The sequence below is a fragment of the Piliocolobus tephrosceles genome, chromosome X (genome assembly GCF_002776525.5).
Source record: "Piliocolobus tephrosceles isolate RC106 chromosome X, ASM277652v3, whole genome shotgun sequence".
Taxonomy (NCBI): Eukaryota; Metazoa; Chordata; class Mammalia; order Primates; family Cercopithecidae; genus Piliocolobus; species Piliocolobus tephrosceles.
Genome location: NC_045455.1, coordinates 24542155 through 24556131, shown reverse-complemented (window position 1 = coordinate 24556131; position 13977 = coordinate 24542155). Strand labels below are relative to the sequence as shown.

General features: G+C 39.9%; 1 long non-coding RNA gene across 1 annotated transcript; it reads left to right on the top strand.

The window, feature by feature from the left end:
• Window positions 1-7508: 7508 nt before the first annotated feature.
• LOC111546607 lies at window positions 7509-12453 on the top strand. Its single transcript, XR_002732843.2, has 2 exons — window positions 7509-7590; window positions 7983-12453. It is a non-coding gene; the product is annotated as an uncharacterized LOC111546607 (long non-coding RNA).
• The last annotated feature ends 1524 nt before the right edge of the window (window positions 12454-13977 follow it).

Below are 13977 nucleotides of genomic sequence, written 5' to 3'. Positions count from 1 at the left end.
AACAATTTGCTCTAAATATCTTGCAAGCAAATGTTAACACCGGGCACAGGTAAGCATGTATATCTAAATCAAATATTTGCTTTTTAATTTACACCCAGATAATTTTGGAAGATTCCTATTAGCAAATATGTCAGACATAGCTGGTCTTCTTACTAACACAATGCCATTATGCATATATTCTCAGAGAACAAAGAAAATCATTCACATTCTCAAGGATGGTTTCTGTGACTTGGGTGGGTACTAATTTATATCTGGACAATTGCAGTACAGAGCTCCCACTGATTCTCCATAATGTTAATTTGTCCTTACAGTTTTATCGTTTCAGACATGATTTGTCATTATGGTTCAAATCCAGTCTTGGTTTTACCTGGTCAAAACTTTGTAATATACTTATTTGTTTTGAACATGAGTATGTGAAAAATAAGCTGGTATATTAAAATGTACTGCCCGCATAGGGGAAAGGCTTAATTAACTGGTATTTAGGGGAACTAGGGTGCACTGGTTTGCAAAATTTATCAAATGTGTATTTCCTTCACTGTAGTCTCATGTAAATAATACTTCTGAGTTTTTATAATTTTATCAGTTTATTTATTCTTTGCACACTTTTAGAAATACAGCAATTGAATCTTCATAAATATTCCATCTGAACACATTGCTATACAACTTTTAAAGTGTCCCCAGAAAGGCAAATTATTAAAGATATAAATAACCAATCACAATTTACACAAAATAAAAATAAATTTTCATCATCTTGATATACATAGAAATTATTAGGCTTGATGGTCAAGATGAACATTGGTACTTAAGTGTAGTTTTGTGAAACTATGACAACTGTCAAATGTGTGTTATTTTGAGCAATCTTAAAGAGAAAATTACATAATCAGTATCTTAAGTTGTTTCTAGAACTATTATCTAGCAGAAAAAAGCCAGATGATAGGCTGAATCAACTTGTTTCTTCTGGGAAAACTGAAGTTAAATCTTACATTTGAAAGCAAGAATATTTAAACAAACAAACAAACAAACAAACAAAAAACCTAAGAAGAGTTTAGCAAATTGAATGAAATTAACTAAAAGCAGTACTAGCTGGCAATTTCTCTGCCCTGGACACTTCTTCTTGTTGTCTTTTATTATTTCTAAAAAATTGTAGATGATCCAGGTGATTTTTACATAGCCCTTTTTCACTGCTAAATGATTGAGAACAAATTCAGTTTATCATACCTAAACATGTCCACTCCAGAGAAATTTTTTCAAACATAATACAATCCATGCAAGGAATAATTTTTCCATGATTAAGTATATTTGTTAGTTAAATTAAACTTCAACCCCAGATAGCAAAGATATAACAGCACTCTAAATTACCAATGTGTCTTCCAAAATAAGGTTACTATAGTTTAAGGCATTAAGTTTTCAGAATTATTTCTGAAGGTTTTCTTTCTCTCTTTTTTTTAACCTTTATGCCCATAGCTCTTTGATGAAGGAGTTGCAATATCCTAGGCCAGTTTCTCATTGCTTCCTTATGTGTTAATTAATAACATATATATATGTGATACGGATACAAACAGGCACAACACTTAACAGGATTGATCAGCTAATAGTAATAATTAATCAAACATTTTTGTATCATTCAAGAACTAAGTACCAGAGCTTGTCAGTCCTGATTCATATAAGCATGAATAGGGAATTTTTTAAAAAGGATTTTGGCCCCACTTCTTACCACCTAAATTAGAATATCTGTAAGTAAGGGTCACACATTTGCATGTTTCAAAGGCTCTTGGTTGATTGTAAAGTACAGCTGGGCTGGGAACCACTGAGTTAAGAACAAGAAATTGAAAATAAGCCATTTCCAATTTTGATGTTTCATTCTTCCAGTAAAAACAAATGAAAAACTAGTGAAACACTTTACTACGATGTTCCATAACAATATATTGCCTTTAAGTGTTTAAATTCAAAGTGTATTAGTTTCATAAAAGTCATACCACTTTATATATACTGATAGACATCAATGCATAGCAAACTTCCTTAAGGGTAGAGACTGTATCCTCTTTATTGTGACAAATAACACTTACTATGTCTGTGTTTCTTAATTAAATAATAATTATCCCCATCTGGTTCTACAGAGTACCACAGTTAATAATTTCAAAGATACAAAAAGAGAGTATTTTCTTCAAATTGCTTCTTTATTCAAAACCACATACGTTTACTTTTCCCTCTATAATTTATAATTTCTTAATTCCAATACCTTACGTCTATCAGGTTAAATGATTATGGTCTATGTGTTTACTACAAATTTATTGTCATTAGCAGCACCTTGGAATGCCATTTGTAGGGACTAATTCATATATTCATGTTATGCAGGATTATCTACTAACATAAACAAAATGCAGATGCTCTAACTTCTAAATTAAGGACGTAAAATAACCTGCCATCAGAAGAATAATTGGCTTAGACATCGGAACAAATAAAAAAAAAAGGTTGAAGACATGAAACCTTCAGCTTATTTGTGAAAGATTCGTGGTAATCAATAACATTCTGGAGCTCCTGAACTTTTCATGGGCATGGGTTCTGTCTTATCCCTCCTTGTAACTTATGACCAGTGCAAGCATAGCAGACACGTAACACATAATTGCTAAAGTGGACTGAATAGTTTAAATAGAAAACATAATTAATATAGAAGGACTAGACTGTGTCTTTTCAGACATTTATAACTATATATTGTAAAAAAATTCCAAATTACATCATTGAATGTGTGTCATTGATTACTGTTTGCTACATTACAAAAGAGTCCAAAATATTCTGGGTTTATAACTAGTTCACTTTCTGAACTCAACGTGGTGTTTAAATTTGTATCCTTTTTCCGTAAAATACAAATGCTTTGGGAAAATAATACATAATTATAGGCATCTATGTTAAAAATGCCAATTTGCAAAAATATGAAATATACTTAATTGCTTAGAAAATTTTTAGACTCTCTGAATTACTATTTAAATTATATATAAATACAGGTTTAAAATAACACTATGAGTTGTCTTTAACTTAGATTCCTGCATCATTCCTACGTTTTCACATCTATAATGTGAATGTGATTATTGTTTTATTAGTTTCTTAAACCCTATAATTATGCTAAAACATAACATTTTAACTGAATATATCTTTCAAAAATTGAACACATTTAACTCAGTTGATACTGACATAGCTAAACAATAAAAGGTAGGAAATAAAATCCTCAATATTATTTAGAAGGTCAAGAACTTTTCAGATCTTAATTCATAACATCTATAAGACTGAAATACATGAGTGAAAAGCAAAAAATATAGATATTCTCTACTTTCTATATACCATGTAAACTGAGGGCTATATGAAACTGCTCTGACGTCGAACTGAGCTTTCCATTTTATCTAAAACGTCCTGAATGTTCTGGATTGTGTAAAACAGTACTGTGTTTTAGCTGACTTGAGAAGGCTGTGTGTCTCACTTTGGCATTTCAGATTGCTTTATTTTTACATTCCTTGGTTGCAGAAGGCATTTGTTAGCAGTTCACATATTTTTGTGATCTTCAAAATCATAACCACAAAAATCTTTCCTTTAGTTATAAAGTATAACCAAGTGTGGCCCCTAAAATCGAGGAAGATAGATTTCTCATTAGTAGTGACTTCCAAAAAACATCAAGTTGGCTAAGCTTCAAATTCATTTGGGATTAAAAAGTTTTCAATTATTCTAATTATACTTAAGATAATTTATTAATTTTGAAAGGAAGTATGAGCAAAACCCTTAAAAATAAAATGCAACCTACTAATTCTGAAACTCTCTGGAATTTCCAAGTCAGTAGGTTTAAATGAATTTGCGCCTTCCAAAATCCTGATTACCATAAAAAATGTGTATATATTAAGAATTATTCCTTATACTGTAGTCACAGAAAATAGTTGCTTGTATGTCAGATTTCCACAGAAATATTGTTAGATATCTAAAAACAGCTTTTTAAAGCTAGCAGTATTTCAGTGTTGACTTTAATTGGAAGGAAACTATGAGATGAATAACTCCTGCTAAGAAACCTGTATATAGGTGGGATTTCCCATGATTCAGAGAGTGTGATGAACAGTCTTACTCACAACATCCCCCCCGCCTCAACCATTCTAATTTCAAACAGAAGATAAAGTTTTAAAGAAAAAGGCATTGACATATTAGTCAATGCCGACCAAAAGTAATGTAAAATTAAGACTTGTAATAAAATTAGCAGTGTTTTCCTCTTTGAAAGGTTCATAAATGACTATATTACAGAAATATTAGATATTGTAAAATTTCAGATTTGGCCACTTATTTTGATTTACAAAGCAAGGAATTTCTAGAAACTAGACCCTTAATTTTAAAAAGAGTAGCAAAAACAAAACTTTAATCCGCTATTTTTATGTCATCACTAGTTTGACAATTGGATTTAAGCAAAGCATGATAAAATGAGTCAAAAAGACAGTAAATGGCAATACTGTCAAAATTTGAATGCCACAAATTTTAACATTGGGAAATTAAAGACGTGTTTTACAGTTGACTTGTACAATCACGAACTAGTGATATGTGCTTTGCAGTAGCTACTTACTAGATTTAAACCTATTTAAAATTGCTGTATTTCTCGTAAATGTTATGAATCCTCAGTTTTAACAATTATGTTTCTGAGAATTCCGGAATTTCCTGAACCACAATGTGAAGAAGGAGGTGCTCCTGACTGGGCTTCTTTTCTCAGCTTTGTGGTTGTTTATGAGGTTCTTTCCGAGCTATACTATTTCTACTGGAGAACCCAGAGTTCTTACTAAATGCAGCTGGGCATGAGAGGGGAGGCTCAGGTACTGCAGCTGTGAAACCTCTGCTCGGGCATGCGTTTTGGTTTACACGCGGCCAGTTAAGGAAACACATTGCCACGATGTGTGCATTCACAAGAGTGTCGGTGTAATGTATTTATTTCTGGGTCTCAAACGATCTTTGCAGTGAGTAATTCCGTTTCGATGTTAAAGTCACTGGATTTTACTTCTCTGGTTCCGGTTGGCATGGAGCAGGCCCCTAATTACCTCGGAAACCCACCAAGGGCCAGTAAAGTAATAAACTGTGATCGCATCGCGTACACGTCGAGTCCCTGGGAGAGCAGGGCTCCCAGGAAGCCCCGGGAAGCGTGCGCTTCCAGGAGGGTGTGCGGCGCGCGGGGGTCTGCACGCGCGCAGAGCTTGTTAACGGAGGGCGTGCCGGAGGCGTGGCGCGAGGTGTTCGGGCGAGGCGCTCCGCGAGGCGGGCGGCAGTGGGCGGGCCACGGGGGAGCGCGGCCCGGGGAAGGCTGCGCGGCGCCGCCAGCGGCTCCCGGCTCCCGCTCTCCCGGCCGCCAAGAACGAGCTGCCGTGGGCGGGGCCTGCGGTGATTGGCGGGCGGGCGGGGAGGTCGGAAGTACTTTGTTTTTTATGCTAATGAGGGAGTGGGGCTTGTCCGTATTTACGTTGAGGCGGGAGCCGCCGCCCTTCATTCACCCACATGGTCCTTCGAGGTGCCGCCGCCGCCGCCCGACCTGCGCCTTCGCGCCACTTCGCGCCCTCGGGCGAGGCCCAGGGGGTGGGGACGACCCCCGCAGCGCCGCCGCGGCTCGCGCCCCTCCGCGAAGCTCTCCTCGCGGGGCGGGCCGGCCGGCCGCACCCCCGGCCTGGGGCCTCCGGTCGTAGTAAAGCGCAGGCGGGCGGGGAGGCGGGAGCAGGAGCCCGCGGCCGGCCAGGCGAAGATGGTGGCTGCTACTCCTCCTGGTGAGTCTGCCCGCCCCTCCGGCGACGGAGGGAAACCTGTTGTGTGCGGCCCGGGTCTGGCGGGCGGGGCGGAGCGGCCCGGGGCGGACTGGCCCGGGGCAGCGTGGCGGCGGGCGGCGGCGTGGCCGGGGCGGGTCTCGGGCCGTTGGCCGCCCCGGCGTGTGGCAGCCGCATCTGGCTGCCCCCCTCGCTCGACCGCGGACCGCCAGAGGGCACGGCAGGGCCGGGGCGGGCGGGTGGGAGGGGGCGGCGTGCGCGTGGCGGCCGCGCCCGGGACCCGCGCGGACCCTGCCTGGGCCGACCCGAAGGCGGGTGGGCGGACGGCGCACACAATGGCCCCTCGGGGAGAGGACGTACGAGGCCCGTGCCTTCTCTGGGGCCCGGGGCGCGCGCGGGGCGTGGGGTACCCGGGTAGGAAAGTTTCTCCCGAGGGCGAGAGTTAAAGCGCCTCCAGAACAAAGCGGTGGCGGCGGCGGCACATGGGGCAGGCCGCGGGCCGGGAGGGGGCGCGCCCACGAGGTACCTGCGCGCCAGCGGGTGGCGTGGCGTGGGCGGGAGCCCGCGGTTCCCCAAACTTTGTACGCGCGAGGGTGGGCGGAGGGGCGCGGAGCTCGGCGCGGCCTGGGCGCTACCCCCGCTCCGCGTGGGCTTTGTTAGCCCGCGTGGGCAGCCTCGGGGCGGGGCCCACAACTTCCTCGCCGTGGCCCTCGGAGGAGGCCGGAGTCGGCCTCGACTGCGGCGTGGAGCCGCCTGCGCCCTGCCGCTCGCTGGGAGTGTGGCGCGGGAGGGCCGGCCCGGCTCGGCGGGAGCGGCGTCCCCGCCGCCATGTTCCTGCGGGGCGGGCTGCGCGGGGGTGAGGGCGGGGGACATGGCGGCGACTGCGCGCCGCCGCCGATTGTTCCCGGCTTAGGCCTCGGGCCGCGTGCGACGGGCACCGCGGCCGCGGAGCCCCCGCCCCTCTGGGCCGGGCTCGGGGGGGCTGGGGGACACAAAGGAGGGGCGGCGCGCCCGCGTCCCCGCCGCACTCGGGCCTCGTCGCCGCCGGTCGCCGCGCGGCTGCCGCCGGGAAACGGGGTGGGGGGGTTGCCGCGTCCGGCGAGGCCCGACTCTGACCCGCCGCCCCCTGGCGGCTACGCGGAGAATCGCAGGGCCGCGCTCCCCCTTGTGCGACATGTGCTGCCGGCCCGGGCTCCATGAGCGTGGCGGGGACTTTGCAGTCTCGGGTGTTCCTGCCCGATCTTCTGTTCCTAAACTGCAGCAAAGGGAAAAGGAACTGAAAAAGGCAGGCTCGTCGTTGTAATATCACCAGAAGAGAAAATTAACGGCATGCCATCAGGACCACAGCAGTTGGAGAAACAACTCTTTATCCCGGCTTGCAGCCACGAGGTCTTGATTGGGGGAGGGGTGGTGAAGAATAGTCCCTGGGCTGCTTTTTTTTCCCTTTTACTGGAGCTGTACAGTGGAGTGAATGATTGCTGCTAATCATAATCAAGTATTTTAGAAGCTTATTAAGACATGTATCTGATAGCTAAGGATTTTTCAACTTTATTCTCTTACGCATTTTTCAACTATACATTATTGGTTTTTTAAATCCTGCTAATATTGCCCAACTCTTACTCTCAGTTTTGCAAATGGGTGGAATTAATTGCTAATTAGGAGGTTGGAAAATAGCAAATATAGATTTGGACGATGGTAGTAATTTTGAGCAAATAATGTTTATCTTTTTTTCCTTATTTTCCCCTACTCCAGTTATACACGTGGAGCTAACTGCACCAGTAGCTTTTCTGAAGATACTTGCTGAAAAGGAAGTTTTCTGGAATGGGTGAGTGTATTCTGATTTTCTTGAACTTTTCTTAAAAACAAATTTCTCTTGCTATTACAGTAAAGTTGAATAAATAATATAGGATTGGGTTCTTAGTAAAAAGTAGGTGTTTCTTTCTTTAGACAATTTACCTTTTCTGAAAAACTAGCTCATTAAGTACGGATTTGTTAATTTTAAGTTAGTAAAATTACAGTGTAAATATCCCTGTACATCTTTGGAAACTGGCTTATGCAGTTTACTAAATACAATTTTAGATCCTTTTTTAAGTTGGGTGATAAAGTAGATACAACCTGGGATGATAGATTTAAACAGGATATGTAAGTTCTGCTACAATTGGCTGGTAACACTTGAAATGTAGTCTGAACAGTAATTTTGTTAATCATTTCATCAAGTATTCGCTAAGTGGAAGCCAGAAGAAGAGGAAAATGTTTTGCCACGTGGATGTGAAGACTTCCTCTAAAAGGTACACATGGACTAAATTGCCCTTAAATGTTCCAAAATTAGTTCTCATTTATTTGCAGTCTCATTTTGTTTTGTTTTGTTTTTGTTTTTTTTCTCTATGTATCAATCCATTTGGGAGAGGCCAGCCATTGGAAGAGCCACCACTTCCAGTGCTAGTTGGATGGTTGGTTATGATTGCCTTCTGTAAAGAATTCTTGAGGCATAAATACGTGTCTAAATGGACCTCATATCTTTGAGATAATTAAACTAACTTTCTCTTACCCATTCGGGATTATGCTGAATTTGTATGGTTTATAGTTGTTAGAGTTGGAGGTGTTAATTCTAATTATCTATTTCAAATTTAGCAGGAATAAAGAGAACATCACCTTGTAAAACTGAAGATTGTGACCAGTCAGAATAATGTCAAAGTGCTTACAGTGCAGGTAGTGATATGTGCATCTACTGCAGTGAAGGCACTTGTAGCATTATGGTGACAGTTGCCTCGGGAAGCCAAGTTGGGCTTTAAAGTGCAGGGCCTGCTGCTGTTGAGTGCTTTTTGTTCTAAGGTGCATCTAGTGCAGATAGTGAAGTAGATTAGCATCTACTGCCCTAAGTGCTCCTTCTGGCATAAGAAGTTATGTATTCATCCAATAATTCAAGTCAAGCAAGTATATAGGTGTTTTAATAGTTTTTGTTTGCAGTCCTCTGTTAGTTTTGCATAGTTGCACTACAAGAAGAATGTAGTTGTGCAAATCTATGCAAAACTGATGGTGGCCTGCTATTTCCTTCAAATGAATGATTTTTACTAATTTTGTGTACTTTTATTGTGTCGATGTAGAATCTGCCTGGTGTATCTGATGTGACAGCTTCTGTAGCACTAAAGTGCTTATAGTGCAGGTAGTGTTTAGTTATCTACTGCATTATGAGCACTTAAAGTACTGCTAGCTGTAGAACTCCAGCTTCGGCCTGTCGCCCAATCAAACTGTCCTGTTACTGAACACTGTTCTATGGTTAGTTTTGCAGGTTTGCATCCAGCTGTGTGATATTCTGCTGTGCAAATCCATGCAAAACTGACTGTGGTAGTGAAAAGTCTGTAGAAAAGTAAGGGAAACTCAAACCCCTTTCTACACAGGTTGGGATCGGTTGCAATGCTGTGTTTCTCTCTGGTATTGCACTTGTCCCGGCCTGTTGAGTTTGGTGGGGATTGTGACCAGAAGATTTTGAAAATTAAATATTACTGAAGATTCCGACTTCCACTGTTAAATGTTCAAGAGATGTGAAATATTAAAGAAAATGTGTAACTTTTTGTTTAAGTACATCTTGTTTTCATCCAAAAACATTTCACTTTTGGGTTTGCATGTCAGATTTGGCAGTATGAATTCTGGTTATATTTTTTGTTGTTAGATTTATTTGGCTGTTAAGTATTGCGATGTGACTAAACGTATTATATACATGATGATCATCTGTAAAGTTAGAATATAACTTTTTTGCTCTCTTTGGAGTTAGTGTTATTCCAGGATATTTTACTTAATCTAAAAGTTAATCTATGTTGCTCATATATTACTCAGGTTTTTTAATTTAGAGAGAATGCTGCTCTGTTTAAAGCAATGTGTAAAGATGGGTTTTTTAAAGCATGGAATTTAGGGTGGGTACAGTTTGTTTCTATTAAGCAGGTTCTACTTTACCAATACATGAGTAACTGATGTGTAAATGTTAAATGCTCGTATACTAGTTTTTCTTTGATTGTCAGTGATTTATAAGCTGTAAATGACCAAGGTCCTCAGACTGCTTTTAGCATCTGCAACTTAAAAAAATGGGAGTTAGAAAAAGAACACACTCATGCTAAATAGAGTAACAGATAAATGTATGTGTACACTCTTCCTAAATGCCAAGAGTGCAGCGGTGGGGCGAGATTCAGATACTGATTTATTTCTAAGACTGTAGTTAACATTTAGGTTCCCTGCTCCCTACATAAACCAGACTTTGGCAACAGTGATAGTTGATTCCAGGCTTACTTGACTTAGTCACTGAAGTGGAAACTAAGAAACGGCAGTTAGTGTTTTATCCAACATTTCTGCCTTCTCTCTTTTCTTCGTGTGTGTTGTCTCTCACCTATGTGTATATGTGTCAAAAAATGTGGAATACCTGAATAATAGATTTAAAAGAACCAAGTGGTAAAATTGGACCCAAGCCGAAGTACAGGCAAACTTGATACTTAAAAAATAAGGTTTGAGAAATGTCATTGTATTTTGGAGTAAAAGAGGCTATCTTAGTAATAAGAAATAAACTTCCATAACACTAGGTTAGACCACCCAATAAATCTAGAAATTAGCTTTTAAAAATACTGTGTGAAGTCTAACAAAAGTTTTTACCTCTAATGTGTTCTTAAAGAAATTTAAGGAACTTCATCTTGGATTCCTGAATAGAAAGGTAAGAATTCCATCATTCTGGAGTTGATGAAAAGATTTGCAGGATGAAATGAACAGTGATTTATAAAATGGAAATCAAATTGTACATTAGCAGAGTTCTTAAGCTTTTTGAATTGAAGGAGACCTAATAATTGTGTCTTTTTGGTTATTTTGGTGACAAACACAGCTTTAAAACTATGCTTAAAAAGTTGCAGCTGGACACAGTGGCTCACCCCTACAATCCTAGCACTTTGGGAGACTGAGGCAGGCGAATTACCAGAGGTCAGGAGTTGGAGACCAACCTGGCCGTCGTGGTCAAACGCTGTCTCTACTAAAAATATAAAAAATTAGCCAGGTGCAGTGGCACGTGCCTGTAATCCCAGCTATACTCTGGAGGCTGAGGCAGGAGAATCACTTGAACTGGGGAGGCGGAGGTTTCAGTGAGCTGAGATCCTGCCACTGCACTCCATCCTGGGCGGAAGAGCGAGACTTCGTCTCCAGAAAAAAAAAAAAAAAATCGTAATACAGCATGTTCTGGTAGTTTGCAAAATGGTGTGCTGTGGTTATAAGTGAGGAAAGTATTTTGTTTTACATTTGTCAGACTATGTCATTTTACTTCAAAGCTTTTGGGGAAATACACTGGCAATTTTTTAAAAAATGGAACAGTGTGATAGGAAGCCTGCTTCATGATTCCTTAAATAGTCTAAAATGTAGTCAAATATGTTACAATAACAAAGACTTAAATGGCTTTTCTCCCTAGATACTGAAACTGTAGTATTCATCGTGTTCAGAACTTACTTGGGCTTGAACTGAGATTTAAATCTAATCAGCAAGTTAATAAATGTGTATGTTTTGTTGTGGGATTGGTAGTGATCAGTGGTTTTATAGAGTTTAATAGGAATTGCTTTTGATTTGTTTCTGGCTTTAGAATGTGAGTCTAATTTTACATTCTTGGTTCTATTAAGATTTTCTTAGGAATGCCAACAAAAAGCCATGTAAGTATTGTATAAAAAGATTCACATTATTAATTTACCCATTTTGAAATTCAGATGAGTGAACAAGTTAATAATGGCCTTATCTCTGACCTGAGAAAAAACAGTTTTGACTCTTGTTCTTAAAATGCTTTAACCTTGAAGTTGCTTGATACTTAAGAGGTCATGTTGCTTCAGGTTTAATAGATAGCCTTAACTATTTGGAGGGGAAAAAAATGGGTCAACTTTTTTTTTTTTTTTTTTTTTTTGGCTTTTGCATGTACAACTTTCTATTTTTAGCCTATATTTGGAAAGAAAGCACTTAACATTTTAGGAATTCTTTTTAAAGCTGCTTGCAAAGTATTGGTGATTTTACTGAAAACTTTTGAGATCTTCATTTTACAGGCAAACCTAACTACAAGCCAGACTTGGGTTTTCTCCTGTAGTTTGAAGACACACTGACTCCTGACAATGCAACCTGCAACTTCTGGAGAACAACTCAGTGTCACATTAAAGTTTATTATGTATTTGATGATACACTGTTGAATTGATACTTCTGCATAGTTTGTCTAGCTTTAGAGAATTAAGAGTCTCAACTGAGCAGTAAAGGTAAGGAGAGCTTAATACACACGGAGCCAGGCTTTGGTGTTTGGTGGAAATAAGATCATCATGCCCACTTGAGATTTCAGATGATTATTCAGCTTAGTGGTTGTGTGAGTTACATTCTTACTAAAGTCGAAATTAATGTAGTTTTCGGCCTTGATAAATTAAATTCCATATGTGGTATTTTAAAGGGTCATTAGGAAAATGCACATATTCCATAAATAAGACCCATAGAAAAGTTGAAGAATGCTTAATTTTCTTTATCCAATAATGTAAACACAGACACAACATTGAGATGTGCCTAATTCTGTATTTACAGTTTGGTCTGGCTGTTGGAGTTGTAGTGCATTTAATGTTAATAAATAAAATACTGCATTTTAAAGCTGTTAAGAAATTGTCTGGAACGAGCATATTGAAATAAAAACTTCAAGGTTATTATCGGAGTTTTGATGGCGTTTTTGTTTTGTTGCTATAGATGGTCTAAAAGTTGTTACTTAATAATTAATTGGGGAAATGGAGACAAGGACCAAAGTTGTTTTTCTGGATTCTCTTATTTAACCTTCATTACCTGTGAAATATGTACATATGAGATCAGAAGTTCATTTTCAAGCAGAATGGAAAGGTGGTAAATGGACTCTGGATTAAAATATGTCAATATTTTAAAAGGTTATCCTCTGCCTAGTATTTTTGTGGAATCTGACAAGTTCTCAGATCACACTTGAGTTTCCTTAAATCTTGATAAGTTTGAGGCATCTTCATTTTGTTTATATTATACACATGTTAATAAGGTGGGAGTTCTTTTGTTTTTTGTGTGTTTTTTGACCAGTTGATAACATGGAAGTTTAAGAGAGGAGGCCAAAGTATATGAAAAGTCTTAAACTCCTGCTTCTAATAAGTGTCAAATACTTATTGGCTCAAATACTTACTAATAAAAAATACTTATTAATGTTTGTTAATGGGTCTGTACTATAAAACATTAAATGAGAACGGTATGTTCTGAGCAGCTCTAAAAGTTCAAAGAATCATTGTAAATATTTTTAAAATAAGGTACGAGGTTGTGCCTGCCTATAGACAGTAACACAAGAATTCTAGGCTCATGCAGACTTGTAGTGTAGTTGACCCTCAGTATCGATGGAGGGATTGGTAGGATTCTCAGTGCATAACAAATTCTTCAGATGCTCAAGTCCCTTATATAAAATGGTGCAGTATTTTCATATCAATCTATACACGTCCTTGTGTATGCTTTAAGCTGTCTATATATTGCTTGTATAATAACCTGATAAAATACCCTAGACAGTATTCATGTAGATTCAGTATAGTATTTGTGTGTGGCAAATTCAGGTTTGGCTTTTGGGGACTTTGTGAAATTTTTTTTCCTATTTTCAATCTGTTTGTGGTTGGATGCAGGAACCACAGATACATAGGGCTGACTTAAGTAAATGCCAACATAAATGCATTAGTCACTGATGGGACAAGTATTTAACAGGGTATAAAGGTAAATAACAAAGACCTGAGTTTGGTAGTGAGTGCCCCGAAATGTAATGTTAGTATATTCCTAAGTGATTAGTAATTAGATCTCAGGTTGAATATACATCCTTAATAACTGCATGTTTACTTTTAAGACCTAGATTTGTGAGTATATACGTTCAGTAGAGGTGAGCATGTACTAATTGTCGTACATTTGTTTATAAAAGCACATGTACTGTGAAGTTTTTAGTATATTTAGTGTTGACTTCAACTTACGTAGACTGAAAAACATTGAAAAAAAACTTAGACAACATCAGTTCTGCACTTGTTGAGATGTACTGATCCAGATTGAATACCACACTATTCAGCAAGTTGGGGTAATGATGAGACTAGTGAATGTTCCAAGAGTAGATGAAAATTGGGGTCCTGTAAGGTGGTGATAGGAATTCTAAAGTGATTATGCATTTACCAAGAAAAGGTTCTTAACCAGTTGTCTT